The sequence below is a fragment of the Sinohyriopsis cumingii genome, chromosome 19, assembly GCF_028554795.1.
Source record: "Sinohyriopsis cumingii isolate HCF-2022 chromosome 19, ASM2855479v2, whole genome shotgun sequence".
Taxonomy (NCBI): domain Eukaryota; kingdom Metazoa; phylum Mollusca; class Bivalvia; order Unionida; family Unionidae; genus Sinohyriopsis; species Sinohyriopsis cumingii.
The window spans coordinates 23786508-23805835 of NC_142979.1; the positions used below are offsets into that span (position 1 = coordinate 23786508).

The following is a 19328-nucleotide window of genomic DNA, read 5'->3' on the forward strand; positions in this document are numbered from 1 at the left end:
AGGCCAGGTCCACTTCTTTTCTGACATCATGCGAGCAGGTGCATAACTGTGTGCCACAGTCAATAGGGTAGCTGAATACAAGGTTGCATATGCTTTTCTATACTTGTATATGGTGTCACTTCATAATTTAAACGTACAGTTACACACGCGGTAACGAAAGCAGGTTAACATTAAAGACTCATAGACGCTACTGGCACACATTATATTTATATAAAAATAGCTTACAAGAAATTGCCACTGATTTGTAGACCCTGTGTAAACTCTATGTCACTACTGTTGTTCTTCGGGTTCCCAAACATCCTTACTACTAGAATAAACAGATTACAGCATGCTACAATTGTTGTACGGAGATTACACCATCCTACAATTGTTGTACAGCGCAATAACAAAAGAAATGAAAAGAAAGAATACCAAGTACTAATGTAGTAGAGATCGCTGATTTAGGAAGCAGCTACATGGTCTAAAATCGGATGCAGTCTTATGCCACGTGTTTGGGCTCGAATAAGCAGTAACACAAGAAAGAATGAAAACAACAAGCTTTGAAAAAATACAATAATGTATTTCCCTGGAAAAAATTCTGTAAAAATAAAGAAAATATGATCTTACGGCTTTACAGAATCAAATCCAAAAATAATATAAGTATAAAATTTTTAAAGTAATAATAACAAAATGTTCTTCTGATTTCAAGTTCGAATCCCGAAGAAGAATCTAAGATGGAAGACGATGATGTATCCTTTAATCTGAAGTGTTGGATTATACAGTTCCTTGTAGAAATAAGAATTGTCACTCCGGTTTTGATAGCTGAATACATTTTTATAAAATTCTGTCCTTGTTCATCAATTTCATATGAGCACACGTATTTTCCAGAAAAATAACAGAATTAATCATTCTGAATTCAAGTAATTTGAACTAATTCCAATCCAAGTAATTTGAAATAACTCCAAACAGCACATCATGTAACTTCCAGGGTAACATCCCAACTTCTGCTGAGAATAATTATCCAAAACAGAGATTATATGGTCTTGTAAAACGTAAACAAGGGGTCACGTGATAATCTTCTGGACGTTTATAGAAGGTAAATAATTGTTAAAGATCACGTCTACCCAGTATGACCCTGACGAAAACCAATCATTTTACTCTAAGAAATAACAAAAAAAAATTGGTTTACATCTTAAACTGAAGTAATTCATGACCTCGACAATAACCAATAATTTTAAAATAAAATAGAACTTGTTTACGTGGATACTACAATTTTGAAACAAGGTCAGAATTTAGATCAACACCTGGTGTTTATAAACTAACAGTCAAGGTCAACCTATTTTCTAAAATAGTATCATCTCTAGTGAATGAATTTACATTACAATATCATGTAATGAAAATTAAAATAAAAATTAAAACTGACAAAAAATTAAATTGAAATAAATATATATTAAACCAGGGATAATTGAATCAAATATACATAACAGCAGGAAGAATTAGATAATTACCCCATTTATGTGCTTGCACCATTACATATAAATAGTTCCAAGGACATCTTAAACACACACACACACAGATATATATATATATATATATATATATATATATATATATATATACACACACACACACACACACACACACACACACACACACACACACACACAGAGTCAATGTGTTATAGTCTGCGATTTGACTGAGTGAGTGACGACGCTCTTCATTCAACAGATCACAGAATCAAATTCTAAACTCTTGATTGTGCATTTAATAAGAATACAAAACATTAATATCGGTGAAATATTGTTTGTTAGATACATCAATGATGACAGTTTCGATGCTTTGTTTCTCCTGCTTTCAAAGTAAGTGAGAAGAAAACTTGATAGCTTATCTTCTGGATCTATCAGAACCAATCTTTGAATGATCTCGTTTCTATCGTACTTCTTGTGCCACGCAAAATCTCGACAGATGATAACAAAGTAATCTAAAATTAATTTTATTCGGTTTCTATGCAAATATAGCATTTCCACCATTAGTCACACCACATATTATCATATTATTGAGTGCACGTAAGTAAAAGCTTCACCTTTCCTTCAAATATGTATCTTCTTTACTGTTTCTCCTCGCCAAATCTTCGCTCCACAACTGCAGAGGCTTTGCTCTGAAGTATATGGACGTGTCTCATGTATTAGAAACAGTTGATTTGACTTGAACGCCTATCTGATTATCAGACAAAAGATAAATATGTTTCTTATGAGCACCTATATTTTCTCTTCTGTTGATTTAATAAGAAATACATTTTGCAAAAATAAAAACCACTGCCATACAGTATGTTTTTGTGTGACCTTATCAAATCACGCTAGATACAATGCATGTCAGTCTAAAGGCGCTTAGGCTGCTAATTTCGGTGCTTTATTGTTTATTAAAGGAAGCTGTCGAACAATTTGCAAACCCAGCGATTAAACACACCTTTTGTTGTTAGGTTTGAGCTCTTTCCAATTTTTACTCAAATTACCTAGTTCAATAATTATTTAAAACATGTAACCACAAAACGTTTTGTATGTCGTAAATATATTGTACTCATTTAACATGAAAAGCTCACGGCATATGTAGGATATAGTAATGCTTTTCACAATCGTTCTATCAATATTGTTCACCACTGCATTGTTAGGACTCTTTAGATTCCCTTTTTATCAAGCTCCTTTTTGATTTTTATCGATTGAACTTTTTAATTCATCCATTTGTATGCCCAGGACCGTATTCTTTAATTTCATTTCCGTTCTTATCTCAGTTTATGTTGTATCTATGGTTTCCTTTCTTTCGGTTTTACTTGTATCAGGGCTCGCGCTTAATGTGAAAATCTTTTCACCCATTACAGTCATGAATGCATCTGTATATTACGTAAACATTTGTTCCTCAATCTGCTCTCTTTTGTTTCATCCTTTTGTCCATTTCACCAAAACTACTTTGTATGACACCAATACATACACATGAAATTGAAATTTTGTACAGATTCATTATCTCCTGATAACTGTTGATACCACTTTCACTCATGTTTGTATCCCTTTATAAACGATTTTATTTCGAAATTCAGATTTATCGCAAAGCATGTATGTCAGCTTCCATGACTGATTTCATATTAAGGTAATATTTTTAGCTATATCCTATAGTTGATTCAAAGAAATCTACTTTGTACACAGTCTCTGTATGCGGTCTTAACTCGAGCCTTGTTTTGCATACATTATATCTCTGTTTTTGTTAGACTATTCTGCATCGATCTCGTACAATTTAGTCTGTCAGTTCACACCGAGAGTGTTGCTTTTATGAAAAATCAATTTTTACCAGTGATTTAGTTGATCAATACATAACTTTATGCCATTATATATGTTGCTTAAATAATTTCATTTAATATTGGCACCTCCCTTTAAATTCACAGTCAATAGATTTATAATCTGAGTCCATGATTGTGCTTCGCATGGACTGCGGCATTATGTACCTACATCAAGCAGATCATGGACTATACCACATTTTCCCTATGAATATAGTTCTTTTGTTCTTTTCGGTTAGTTGGCGTTTGTATACATTTACTCTGTTTGTTGTTTTTCTTTTTTTGTTTTTATTTTTTATTTTTTTATTCTTACAATTCAATTTTAACTGTATCCTGCATTTTCCTATTCATATTTTGAGACAGTGTTTGCTTCAAGATGCACTTTTAAATATCTATACGACATGGTTATATCACAGAAATATGTAATAGTCAAATCATTCTGTTACATATAAAAACACGTTAGATCTTCTCTTAGGTAGCCGTTTTCTAAGGTGGTAATCTCTACAACGTTGGTATTTGGTTTTGTATGCCGTGTTTCTATTTTGCTTGGCGATTTTTCAACACAACAATGGTAACATTTTTGTCATCACAATTTATTGTACAAATACGGGTGTATCTGAACTGGGAGTACGATAGTAGAGGCCTAGACAGGCGGGTTATCTTAGCATTTTGTCATCTACAGTGAGCGTGTCATTTTCAGCTTCTCTAATATTAATGGTGTCTCTGAATTGGTAGTAAGATTGGAGGGACCTACAGAAGAAGATATTGCCACTACTTTGTCATCTCTAGTTACTGTAGTAATAAGGATTTTTTTGGAACCGGAAGAACGATAGATGGGACCTAGGGCAGAGGGTATTGAGACCATCTTGTCATCTCCAGTTACTGGTAACACTTTGTCATCTCTAGTTACTGCAGCGGTAAGGGTTTTTCTGAAATGACAGTGCAATAATATGGACTTATATTAGAAAGCATTTCTATTATTTTATCATTTCCATTAACTGTAATAGTGAGAGTATTTCACAAAGGAAATAGAATGATACCACAATAATGGGTGCTCGTAGCATTTTACCATCTCCATTTACTTCGGTAGAGAGGGTGTTCCGTAAACGGCAGCTAAACAGGAGGGAGGGAGTGACGACACTATTGGTAGAATTTTGTCATCTCCGTGTTCTGTAGTAGTAAGTAACTGGCAATAAGTTAACAGGGACGAAGAGGAGAGGGTATTGATAACATTTTGTTATTTCCAGTGACTCTAATGGCTATGGTTAATTTTGGAACTGGCATTACGAATGAATGGTTTTAGAGTAGAAGGTATACATAGCATTTTAATCTCCAATTATTGCAGTAGAAACTGGCAGTACGATAGTGTATACATTGAGTAGATAATAATTGCCATTCTGAAAGTTTGAAGTTATCAGTGGTCATTTTTATTTTATTTTTGGCCGTACATGGGCAACTGCCCAGCTGACCTTACTATTTGGTGGTTAGAAAGGTGTGACAGAAGTGTCAAAAGCTTACTTACTCATACTGACAAATATAGCAATGTACACATTTTATGATCTGCATGCACAAATCAAATAATGCAAATCGAAGAAATATTGATCGCGAAAGAGAAGAAGACATATTGGGCAAGTGAAAAATATTTGCCTTGGCTTTGCTTTTCTTAGGCAATTTATAAATAGCGTGTACTGCAGGCACAGTTGATAACGTGGTTGGCCTGTCATTAGTGCAGGCCAGTTCCAAATACAGTATGCAAAGTTGATAATGTGGTTGGTCTGTCATTAGTGCAGGCCAGTTCCAAATACCGTATGCAAAGTTGATAACGTGGTTGGCCTGTCATTAGTGCAGGCCAGTTCCAAATACCGTATGCAAAGTTGATAACGTGGTTGGCCTGTTATTAGTGCAGGCCAGTTCCAAATACCGTATGCAAAGTTGATAACGTGGTTCGTCTGTCATTAGTGCAGGCCAGTTCCAAATACCGTATGACGATACATTTGTTCATGTTAGTAATAGCATTCGTCCAGATTTACAGGGAGCTCCTTTTGTCAGTTAACATATAGACGACAAATAATCAAATCAATTAGGCAATGTCTCGAGACAGATTGCCATGATATTAAATCTGTGTTCAAATAAGTCGATGTTACTTAACATTAAAGGGCAAAAATGTACTGGGTCATAACAGTAATCAAACATAATTATTGATTGTGTGTATCTCTTGTCAAATCCCTCTAATCACGTGCCTCCAATGACGTCTCTTAGACACAGTTGGCAAAACTTTTGTTTTTGACAATAAACGTTGTTGGTTAGATTCGTCTACCAAAATAACACAAAAATCACACACATAAATTATACGTCACACACATGATTAAAGTTGTAGTCATATTGTCATGCCGAATATCGTTAGCGCACCAAAAACAATTTTAATCTTGTGAAAACGAAACGAGAGCCGCGTCAGTGAGATAAAATCTGAAGTAGTGCAAATGTTATTTAGCAAAAGGCTATGAGTGAATTTAACCAGCAAATTGTTACTGGGCACGAGATAAACGGAATATTATGTCGCATGTTCTGAACTAAGTAATATGCTTTCAAAGAATTACTAATAGGCAAGATTTATTAGATTTTTGTGACAAGTAATAAATAATGGCATACGTCTCAAAGTGGTTATCGTAGATTAACATACCAATGAAATATATATCAAAGGGGTTATCGTAGTTTAACATACCAATGAAATATGTCTCAAAGGGGTTATCGTAGACCAACATACCCAAATGAAATATGTCTCAAAGGGGTGATCGTAGAATAACATTTCCAACGAAATACGTCTCAGAGTGGTTACTGTAGCTTAACACACAAGTGAAATATTTTACATGGTGGTTATCGAAGATTAATATACTTGCGCCATATTTCTTAAGGTGGTTACCGCATTCTATCATGCTTACGAAATGGATTAATACGGTATTTAAAATATTGTTGATCGCCAGATAGCTTCTTTTCTTTGCTTGCAGTAATAATTGATCTCGTGTGAAAGCAAGGACGAATTATTTAATGTATGTTTTTCCAATTCAATTTTTTCCTCCTATTGGGGTAGGCGAAGTTAATATTGATTATATCTTCAAAACCCAAAGACGTCAAAGAAATGAGTGCCAACGTTGTGCATTGTAATTGAATTGTGAACTGTACTTTGTTCTGTTAGCATTCTTTTTCATCGTGCTCAAATATTCTCAATAAAATAAGCAAATATATTTTCACTTACATTGTAACATCAGATAATCTCTCTACTTGTGCTTTGACTTAGAAGCTATATTAAAAAATAAAATTATTTTGGATTAAAGGGGCCTAGGTTTGATCACACCAATGGACCAACTGGAAAGGCTACCAGGGTGCGTCCTTGAGCAAGACACTTAACTTCAATTCCTCGGCACTAAATAACCGTAAAATATCATGTCACCCACATCCCACACTCGTATGTATGTATGTATGTATGTATGTATGTATGTATGTATGTATGTATGTATGTATGTATGTATGTATGTATGTATCAATGTGTGTGCGTATGTATGTCTGTATTTATGTATGTATGTATGTACGTATGTATTTATGTATGTATGTATGTGTGCGCGTGCGTGCGTGCGTATGCATGTATGTATGTTTCTACACACACACACACACACACACACACACACACACACACACACATATATATATATATATATATATATATATATATATATATATATATATATATATATATATATATATATATATATATATAGTAATTTCAGGCAATTATAAGTTGCAACCCACTCCTGTCTCTTTATTTTACCCCACGTACATCCTACAAGACTTAAGGTAGATTAACTGTTGATAATAGAAGCATGATGATTTTCAAATATGCTCTCTTTCTTTCCACACGTGTAACTTTATATACTTTAAAGTGGATTAAGACTATGAACTAGAAACGTGACGATTTAAAAATTTTGTAGCGGCGAGTGCATGGCAAAGTTTCAAATCAGAAAATTGTAGATTTTCACAAGGGCTCCCGTATCGATGCAATAGGAAATCAAGTAAATCGAAATGTCAAGCATTATTTGATTATTCAGATTCCGAAATAATTATATGTATGTATGTATGTATGTATGTATGTATGTATGTATGTATGTATGTATGTATGTATGTATGTATGCATGCATGTATGTATGTATGTGTGTATGTATGTATGTACGTATGGTGTGGGCCGACTTCTTAACCCTTACGTAAATACATCCATAATATCTCTTTATTTTTATATTGATAAGGTTAAATTACTCTGTATTGTTCGCAATTGTCCGTAAAGTTGAATAAACGAAGGGCTCTTTTTGCGAAACCTGGCAAAGGGAGTTGTTGGGACAATAGTTACACTGTATATATTATTCGTTGTTGCTGATATTTTGTCTATTAACAAAGCGATTTAAACACTTCGAAAAACAGAACCGTGTAACCTACGCTCAAGCCATTGTTATCCCCAAACCATACATCAAACTGTTCAATAAATTGGAAGGCCAAATCTTGCATGTCTTTGTGTTTATTTATGTTTATCAAAAGGAGGACAAGCAGCTCGATGTCATGCTACGTATAGATCCGACTATATCCAAATAATCAATGAAGATGTGTGAAATGGGAGTTTTGAATTTTAAAGTTCAGTTTTGAAAATGAAAAGAACTACTGGGACGAATTTTGTGGTGCACTTTGGAAATGAACAGCTGCAATTGTCACAAGTGAGTCTTTATGAATATGTTTATCTGCTTGCCTGTACGTGCGTATGTCTGTCCTTTTGAATATATTTTTCTGCCTGTCGGTACGTGCGTATGTCTGGATCGTTGAATCTGATGGATGGATAAAGATATGGGAGTTTAATACATGGAGGATGGAAGATATGGGAGTTTAATACAATCATAGAAAAAAAATACAAATAAGTCGACTTTAAAATTGATTTAACGCAGTGGATTTTAACTTTAAAATTGCAAATCAGGACAGAAATATCTAGATTCTCTAATGGCAAAGTAAGTAAATATTCACGTCCGATATATGCATGTTTGTATATAGATACATAACTAATTTATTGTAATAAAATGATTAGTGGCTTTCCTTTCCTCCATTCTAGAATGTGTCTGGGGAAAACCTTTTCTGTCGAATTGTCCCTTTTGTGGCATAAGGAATCTGATAAATCTGGTTTATAACAGCAAACATGCGATCATTCTATACAGTCATAATTTGGTACATATAAGTTCACCCAAAACTCCTATTGTTGTTTTGGATCTGCAGACATTGTGTGTATTTGTGTGCGTGAATGTGTCTACACAAATATAATCTATAACTTATGCAAAACTCTGCAGTGATAACCAAATATACCTGCTCCCTTGACAAACCATACCGAAAATACATGCACATGGCAATAAGCTTTTATCATTTACACGACATTTTAATAAAGGAAAAGCACTATTTTTTTCAGTATGGATGGCGATATGGTGCATATTAGAATTTAAAAGCTAAGTCTGAAACATGCAAAGATACCGAGAAAAAAAAATGTAGAAAGATAACACCGGAACAAATCAAGATGATTTATATGATAGGCTACTAGCACTGAGTACACCGGGAATTCAAAGGGTCACCAGAAAAATAAACTTTTGTCGGTATCTATCAGATATGTCGGGGATCTCGATTTTAATGAGATTGAAGGCAAAATATCATTCACACTTGATGACAAAGAAACGACATTCAATTTAGTTCTGGTACACTAAGTCCACGGAAAGTACACAGACAATATATTATGTTCCCTTCCCCCACCCCCGTAAAATCATACTGCTGAGTTTGTGTCTCTCCTGTAAGCAGTCTGCCACCCCTGTGACTACTGCATTTGGGTCTCTCCTGTAACCTGCCACCCCTGTTGCTCCTGACTGAAGTTCGGTCTCTTCTGTAACCTGCCCCCCCCCTCCACCCCCACCCCCGTGGCTGCTGAGTCTGAAATAATGCGTATTAACGCAGAGTTATGCTTATAAAGTGATATGTTATTTTTGAATTGTATTTATGGAGTCTAAAATTCGCTCTAGTTATTTCAGATGAAACACCACTCTGTGTGTGTGTGTGTGTGTGTGTGTGTGTGTGTGTGTGTGTGTGTGTGTGTGTGCGTGCGTGTGTGTGCGCGCGCGTGCTTGCGAGTGTCAATCCCGTCATTTTCTATGATCAGTGCAAGTTTAACAAAAACTCGCGCTTGACATAAATTGCTCCCAGTTCTTCCTACAGTCTCAAGCCGGCTCCCATACACTTCATTGAAAGCTTCTGTATCTTTATGTTTGGTGGCTATATTGGATCAAATTTGATTTTAATATCAAAGATTAAGGGATAGACTATATGCGATTTTTTTTTCAGTATTGGACATTAATATGTTGTCCCAGCGTCTATGCCGTCATGAACGCGTGCTGTCTTGTCATTACAACCTACCAGTCATGAACTACAGCAGCAAATTCGCTGAGTGCGATTAACCTTTAATGTATCTTTCATTTTGATTATGCATGCAAACGAGCCCAGAAATTTGCAAAGTGCGTAAGTCTATAAAATAAGGAAGATATTAATGAAGATATTTTGATTATAAGAACCTGTAAAGAGGAATGGGTTATTAATGTTTTCCATGAAAACAAAACAAAACGCTTTTACTTAATATGCATGCTCCCTAATATAGTTTCTAGGAGGGGTGGTTGAACCTGACTGATTATTATAAGAACTGTGTGGCACAAAGAAACAGACAGGCTTGAATGCACCCAATTTTCTGTTATCCCTACGATTTTTGACGAAAATGCGTGGTTATGTTATTCTTCCCATCTGCTCGCCTGGGCATGCGCGAGTAAGTTTCTCGTTATTCTCCTACACCGTTTAAGAGAACTGAAAGTGGGGGGAGAGGAGGTGACTTTACGTATATGTGTGGTTTGGGGGGAGAGCAGAAGGCCTTACTAACAAAGGCGCAGGGATAGTGCTTCAGATATTTAATTGCTTCATCCTAAGTTTTATACAAAAACCTTGTTTTATCTGCATTACTACAATATTTTAGTAAACGTTAAATAATCGATACTATTATTATTTCAACAAATGTTCAAGGAAGATAATAAAACGTGAAAATATGATTGAATAATATATTTTCGTCTCTCTTTTCCTTTTTTCTTCTTGTGCGAAATTTTCCAGTCTCTCTTACATCTGTAACACATGATTGTCTAAGAAATTATATTCACAAACCAAAATAATCCAGGCAGGCAACTCTCCAGCAAAATTTTGAAAGATTTCTGAATGTTTTCGTCTAACTTGTTTTGAAATGAATTAGTGAAATATCCTACACGTTTCTTTGACTCTCATAATTGTTTATATACCTTTAAAATATGGATGAAAATAATTTTAGTTGTAGTGGTGGTGGTTACGGAAGTAGCAGCAACTCGTTGATTCACTTTATTCTGCATCGATGTGAAACGAAGTGTATCTATGATCATTGGCAAGCGATGATGTAGTAGAAGTAGTAGCTATGGTGGTGGTGGTAATGGTGGAGATAGTGTTAATTGTTGCATGGTAAAACGCTAAGACAGGCGGTGCAGACTAAACAATTATGAGCAAAACGTAACTTCTTTTCGTTTTATGAAAGCGTTTTGCTTGCAGATTCACTTGAAAGGAAGACGAGAATCTAAAAATATTTGATTGATCAACCTGATGAAAATATTTACTCAAGTCACAATTTACTCTTCTTACTGGGTACAAACTGTATGTCCAATTCCTACAAAGAGTTATATCTAAACACGCAAGATATCAGACATCAAACTGTTCAAACCGAATTCTGAAACCTCTTCTGAACAAATCCAGTTTAATCACAGAGGGCGTTAAAAGGTTTCCTATAAACTTTGCTATATCTATTATATCGAGGTGGATTGATGTTTCGATGCGTATCTTCTATTTTTTCAAAGCCTTACACCATTACATTTCGTAAGCATATTTACTTGAACGCGTAAGAATCGATCTGACCTCCTCTGCTTCTTTAACAAATAAAATAACTATTATCAAGAACAAACCGATTTTCCCAGTTTTTATAATTTTTCTTTCAATGTTATTTTTTTAGACGGCTCCGGTGGCCTAGTGGTTAGAGCGTCCGCCTCGGATGCAGGAGGTCGTGGGTTCGATACCCGGCCTGGTCATACCAAAGACTTACAAAAATGGTACTAACAGCTGCCTCGCTTGGCGCTCATCATTAAGAGGTTAGTGTTAGGACTGGTCGGCCAGGTGTCAGGATAATGTGACTGGGTGGGACATCGTACTACATGTATGCAGCATGATGCCCCAGTGCTAGACATCACTATAAACTGTCACACTGTAAATATAGTAGCGATGTGACTGAAAAATTGTTAGAGCTACGTTAAAATCCACACACCCCCCCCTTCTTTCTCTTACAATGGTTTCAATGCGCATCATATATGGTCTGTTCGATTACACAACATTAGAGTATTTGGTCAGAATAGAGTGTGATCGAACTCAGTCTTTATCCACACGAGTGACGCCATCAAAAACTGTGGTCTGACAATTAAAACCCGTGTTGTTTGTTTGATTACTAATTTGGCGGATGGGGGAGAAGTGTCCTGCATCTCTTTGAATGCTAAATTAAAAACCAAATGTTACACACACAAAAAAATAAACAAACAAGAAATTTGGAAGTAAAATGTGTAGGTTTTTTTACCGAACGTTACAAGATGTTTGATAATGTATTTAGTATCAATTGTGTTATATTTTTCATGTCCTACACAAGCAAGTCGAACGGTAACATGCATCAAGGGATGGTGTTTTGCACCAAGGGATCATACACGCGTTTTATGAATTAAATTTTTTTTCGGAATTTGTGTTCTTTCTTTTTTATCTACTCTCAGTAAGGATGCAAACATTTTAGTTTAAAAAAAAATTACTGGATTCCGTCATCTAGCAACGTGTGCTGTCTAGATGTATCATAACGTAATTTAACTTCAGGGACTAGAGTGTTGTTTGTGATCGACCCACCCTATATCTAGTTTTGCTTTCGATATTAACAGAGTAAAAAGCTAGAAGTTGTGACTGAGTTCATAAGGAATCGTTTCTTCATTCAGTTTATTTATTTATTTAAAAGGTCGAAGATTTTCCCTAGAGTCTTTATGTAGGGTTGCCATCCCCATTATAAAACAGGGAATACACTACTCACTGGTTCCTGTCAAGGCTATAAGACATCCACCAAGTCTTAGATTAAGATTTATGCCATTTTGGAGACGCTCGAAGATACCACGCTATCTAAAGGATCTAATGTAACTATATTGGTATTGAAATTGTACTTCCCCGGGATAACTGTCCACATTTTACTTAATAATCAATATAATATTAAGTGGGATCAAAAGACGGGGTTTCGGTAGGATTATGGACAAGTTAGAACCCTTTCTGTACCTACATGATTTATTAAATTCTGCTGTGCGGAACATTACAATTATTGAAGAAAATGGGACTTTTACGACCAGTAAATAGATCATATAGTAAGTTCATTTTGAGCTGTTATTGCGCTGTAACAAGTTAAGTGATTGCACTTTCGAGTTCGTTATATATGGCAATCTGAGGTTGCGTTAAATTTTGACAAGGCAATATAGGCTTAGTCCTATAAGTCAGCAAATAAAATGCATCACTTTGACAAATTGCATCTAAAATTCGTATGTAAACAAGGAGACAAATAATTTTAATCTTGTGAGTTCATAACTGATAAATAGGTCAAGAAATTGTAATGTTAAAATAAAGATGTCTGAAACGTGGAATGCTAAGAGAATTCTTCTAATTTTTTCGTTTGAGATGTTCGTTATTTTTAAAAAATACTAAATGTGGTTTAGAATTATACGTGTGATGTCTGTAAATAGACTACTAGTGTGGGTTGAAAATAAAAAGGTGTACAACTATCTGCGTACTCTCCAACCTGCATTGTAGTAACAACATAGCTACCAGTCTACCTGCTTACTTGCCTATTCGTCCACCTACCTACTTATTAATCGCCAACCCGTCACGTATGTATGTATGTATGTGTGTATGTATGTATGTATGTATGTATGTATGTGTGTATGTATGTATGTGTGTGTGTGTGTATGTATGTATGTATGTGTATGTATGTATGTATGCATGCATGCATGTATGTATGTATGCATGCATGCACGTACTTGTGTATGTATGTATGTATGTATGTATGTATGTATGTATGTATGTATGTGTGTGTATGTATGTATGACTGACTGACTGACTGACTTTATTTCCTCTTTAAAAAGAGATTACATCAGAATAAACAAATTCATGATAATACAAGATCATAAAATAAAACAGAAAATTGACAAAAATACAATAGTAATACTGTGTCAGCTACCGTATTGACAAAACGAAATATCTCAATGCCTGCAATTATGCAGATCTGCAGTCATTTGGCGGAGCAAGGCACTAATCTTTTAACAGTTGCTTGACGATGATAATATTTCGAAAAGTTAATACGTCTATAGTGTTATGTGCTTAACATTAAGTTCGAGATAGTAACGAAAATGAAATGAAAAACTTATAACAGTGTAATTCTATATGTAGTTTTTTTTTTCTTCATATGACGCATGTATTTATGCATATATATATACTTGTTTGCGCGTATGCGTGCGTGCATGCATTTATCTAAGACTGACTGTCTAAATGACTTAGTTACCTCTTCAACAAAGAGTTTATCAGGTTGCTAAGATACATATTATACATATCATAGGATTATGAGACACAGTATAGACGAGAACGCAAGCATGATATATACATCGTCAACTAATGCATTTACAAAATGAGATATATAAATACAGAAAACCATATAGAAATCTCTTGGAAATAAACATAAGCAAATACATAAACAAATACATAAACACACACACAAACAGCTGTCATACAACAAAATTTGCGGATTTGACAAGAAGACTTTGGCCTTTAATTGTTTATATTTAATGTTAATTTACTACTTACTTTTAATATCATGTTAGGGCATGTTAGTTGATAGTAGGGCACACATTTTATTGTAGAATGAAGCTATGCTGTTTGCGGTCACCAACATGAGCCTATCTGATACGTCATCGTCAATAGACGACATGCAGTCAACCCTGCTTCCAAGAAGTGTCTCCAACAATATATCGTCTTCTTGATTGGATAAGTTAACCCCGTTACTTACGTTAGCCAGATCCTGGTAAACTTGCGTGTGAATTAAATGAATGGACATTTTTTGTAAGTTATCGTTCTGGAACAGGAAAGATTTGCTTTTTTCTTTGCAATGCTACCCAAAACCCCAAAAGCCGAACCCAGTAAACATTTTGTTTTCTGTTTGATCTGTAAGGCTGCTTTTGTTTAAGGCAAGAAACTTTTTACGCTGGTTTGGATTTATCCAAGAAAAATCATATGGAACAAAATAGGAATGGTTTTCTTAGGAACAACAATAGGATGCAATATTAACTGATAGATTCAAATCTTGTAACGAAACCATAACAGCTTTAATCATTAAAATTTATAAGCTCAAGCTCTCTCTCTCTCTCTCTCTCTCTCTCTCTGTACAGAGTGTTAACGAATAATTTCGATAGTTTATACGATCCAATAAATCCTCGATTATCGATTACAGTTAAAATTGATGATATGGACGATTTCGATATCCAATCCATTTTAACCAGGCAAAGCCCACGGCAGCAAGCGATGAGCGCGGGGCCCCAAGCAAATAAAATTGCATTGCGGGGTAGCGTGGGACCCAAGGCGGTGACCTCGTTCGCCTTATCTTAGGGCCGGCCCTGATCTTAACCATTTAGGGTGGTTTATGTCACAAACCCAAACCATTTCTCACGGACCAGGTGATCCTCCCGAGCAGACGTATTTTAGCAACTCTCTCTCTCTCTCTCTGTGCTAATGGATTCGGTATTCTTTTGATTTTTACGAAAAATTCAATCCTTTATCATCCATTAAAATGATTAATTGGAATAAATAATCTTCCTGTTTACTTATCAATCAAATGTATCTGATCCTTTAGTTAGATAAGAAAGCACTATGTACATTTTGCGCATTAGAGGGTCGCCAGCCTGAGGTCACCATTAAGAATTGCCGATCTGCTTTGTTTATATGGCAGTAATTTATTAGACGTGAATTGGTTAGATAATACGATATCGTAAAACAATGTAACTTGTTCTTTAAACTGTGCTCTGACATAGTGGATCGGAGAAGTTAGAAACACTGGTAATTACTAATACCCAATGTGTTTGCATTTCTTTAAAGCGTGTACCGGCCAATCAGTTGGCTGTGTATTGAACAGCCCAAGTTCTGTGGAGTAGTTAACCCTTATGGATGTGTTCTCCTTGTGATCATTCGAAACACAACCTTTTCGACAGTTTGTTATTTCTACATTCATACAAATGGCAGAGGCATGTTATGTTACGTTTCCCCTAATATGGCGCACTTAAATTGGGCGCTAATTGAGAGAAGCTACAATGCACAGAGTAACCAGGTATTCTCTCTTTCTCTCTCTCTCTCTCTCAGTAACGCATCTGATATTTTCTCATCAGTTGGCAGATGTAAACCGTTGCATTCGTTAATACTGTATTCTAGATCAGAATTGAACACTCAGTTTGGAAGTTACGTCAATATCTCTGGCTTGAGACGAACATTACAAATCAACTACACACTGACCGATCGTACATAGTAGGTAATCGATTTTTAAGTTTCATAACTTCACGAATCGTGTAAAATATTAAAGTCAATTCTTATAATTACGAATAGTAACAAAAAATTGAAACGACTCTCAAGGAAAATAATGCAGAAATATAATGTTACTATTACTTAATAATATTTTTAGACAACACAAGAAGGGCGCGTGAAGGCATAAGTTGTTCCTTTCTGGTGTTATGAACTAATAACTTCTATTGTTTTTCTGCGTCACATGATGCGATTTATATCAGTCTAAAGGTTTGTTACACCGGCTTGGTTAAATGATTGGAATCTTTCGACATATTGAAACCACAGAGATGATATCTGTATCGAGCCGTGGGATAAATCAAGCCGTGTGATCAATCAAGCCGTGGGATCAATCAGGGGTGGCACGGGGCGGCTGATTTAACTCACCAATAAAAGTGGGGATATGCAATGTCTTTTGCTGCAGTACTGTTGATAAAATTAGTAGTGTTTATTAGTATTGCTTGTAGTAGGAATGTGGTTTATTGACATTGTGATTTGTATTCAAATGTTCAATATATTTGTCTTTTTTTTATCAAATTGCTTGAAATTATGCCAGACATTAAACGAAAAAGGGGCAAATATTAAAAAGGTTATTTAAATATTTATCCAATCAAACCTGAACGTGTGATATTTTCACCAAAAAAGAAATGGATTCTGACACGAATTATGCGAAGCATACATATTGATCGCACATGGAAGCTCGCGCGCTCGCTCGCTCGCTCGAGAGACTTAGTTTACAAAGTTTTCATTACTATACTCGAGTTTGGTTTTGGTTTGAAGTTTTAAGTCTTGTATACATTGCTATAGTAAACTTGGTCCACAATAAGGAATGCTTTTAGTTTCTTCATTTATCTTAAATTTTGCTTGTAGGTCAGTTTTCAGACACTGTTGAGTCTCTATGTCACCGTATACACGTGTTTTGTGCGGCTACGGCTAGCTTGTTAAGACGTCTCTTTCTCTCTTTGATGATTACATTAGGGCCTATTAGTTGCCGAACGTGCTTTTAACAAATAAGAAACATCACATGTTGGCAACCCGTCATTTTTCTTTGTATATTTTGGGGCGTATGCGTCATCATAAATGACCCCAAATGATCTACAAAACAAGATACTACCATTTCCTATTGACCTTTTTGCAATTAATATTTGACCCTAATCTCTGGCATCGTGCCAGACCTTTGCCAAAACAGAACAAATCAGTAAGGACTCGTGCAGTTTCAACGCAGAACTAGTATTTGGTAGCTAAATGTAAATTATTATGTTGTCAAAACTCAAAACTTGAATAAATGAGTTCATTTCAAACTATTAAAGATGTTTCTAGGACATTTGTTCAATTTTCTTCTTGATAACTGGAAGAGATCGTTTAATTTATGTGTGCATGAAAAGCATACTCCATGTATGTATAGGTTATAAAATATTTTGAAAGGTAGTCTGGTTTAAGGTTAATCCCTTATTTTGTCGAATACATTTTATTTGTGACAGTCCAGTACTCAAACATACATCCAAAAACATTTCATATTTAAATAAATTGAAGAATGGGCCATACTATAGACGTTAAAATTGAGGGCAATGGGTTTGGGGGTGGAAAGGTGAGTTTACCAAACTTGTTTGTAGCTAAGAGGACTAATTGGAGTTTTGCCCAGGATAGCATTTTTTTAAAATGATAATTGATCTGTTTCTACATTCAGATCTTCATTTTAAAAAATATTTACAAAATATATATTTTATTTTTTAGACATATTTTCAATGACATCAGGTCTTAAAACTTGAAAGGAAAGAAAATTAATAGATCACTCTGCCTGAATTAAACTTAGAGCAACCTTTCCGTTTAAAATGTTCATAAAAGAAAAGTTCTAGTATAACGAACACAATGGAGGCACCAGGACGCAGGTCGCAATGTATTATTTTAAGTTCGCAATGCCAACATGACATGATGAGTTATTTTACTTTGAAAATGAATTAGTCGTATAAGCAGCTTTAGGAATTTGTTCAGTTCGATTACAAAGCATGAAATTTATAAATTCATTTTACGGTAGTTTATAAAGTTGACTTGCACAAAATAAGGTGGCGCTCGACAGTTTCGTATTTTATATATGGCAAGAATTTAAAAGAAAAACAATTCCCACAGGTTTCCTCCGTGGTTTTAGTAGCTATTAGAAAAAGACCTTGCATATCTTAAGTATTGTCGAAAGAACATTTAATTCCGTTTATTTTGGTGTATGATTGGTGGGTGGGTGTAATATGGGTTATAGAATAAAGAGATTGACCTTACTTCAGATGTGCACCTCTAAAAAATAACTGCTAGCTCAGTTTGGTCATTTTCACTTACTGGAATTCAGAGATAAATTGTAGAGAGAAAAAAATGATAACTTTATTTTACATATTATATATTTGGTAACTCATTCATTGCACTTTCAAAAAGCAGTATTATCTAGTCCGGCAAAGTTCATTTTCCCTGTTACAGTAACTGTTAAAGACTACTTCAGGCTAATTAAGGCTGATGCTTTGAGCACAAAAAAATCAGTCATTTTAGTCAGCTGTGTGCTTAGATCACTTACATTTTCCACAAGTACAATATCCAAAGAAGGTAACAGTGGTATAACTTCACCTTACACCCGACACTCTCTCAGAATTTCATAATATATGTACAGCGCCCACATTTGGTCACATTTAATCAAGGTAACTTTAGTTGCGAACAAAGTTTTTATACATCTGCCTCGGTGGTTTGAAGTAATCATCTTGTCCACCCGCCTGTCCTTCCATCCGGAATTTGTTAGCGCAATTAGTCCCGCACTTTAAAAAAAAAAAAAAGATTGCAATGAACCTGGTAAATAATTAGTATGACACGCAGAACTACATAAGTTTTGTGCTCAATCAGCGGAAATACCTATATTGAAATGGCGTAGGAATACGTCGATGCCGTCATAAGCCAAGAAATTCTTTCCACCGACTCAGAACAAAATATGAATGTTCAATTCGTTTGATTCTATACTATAAAATAGGAATGTTCGATTCGTTTGATTCTATACTATAAAATAGAAATGTTCGATTCGTTTGATTCTGTACTATATGCGCGCGTACGTCATAGAAGACATTTAATTGGTTCTTATCTGGGTATGTCATATGGAAATACGACTGAATAGTTAGCTGTACACCCAGTCAAGCGTGAAAGATTAAACTGGTATGTAATTACTACTTTTCTCACAGTCCCATATGTGTATAATTGTGTTTTTCAGCGTGAAAAA

The 19328-nt window shown here is 35.0% G+C and overlaps 1 protein-coding gene across 3 annotated transcripts in view; it reads left to right on the forward strand.

The window, feature by feature from the left end:
* The window catches only part of LOC149775283 (uncharacterized), a 28662-nt gene that overhangs the window by 742 nt on the left and 8592 nt on the right, over positions 1-19328 (forward strand). Inside the window, exon 1 of one of the 3 annotated variants that reach the window (XM_089943726.1) lies at positions 7812-8058. The exons of 1 other annotated variant lie outside the window; for it this stretch is intronic. The gene's annotated coding sequence lies outside the window, so the exon portion shown is untranslated. Of the gene's footprint in view, positions 1-7811; positions 8059-15440; positions 15858-19328 lie in introns of those variants that run through there. One more of the 3 variants, XM_089943725.1, reaches the window with a different exon arrangement.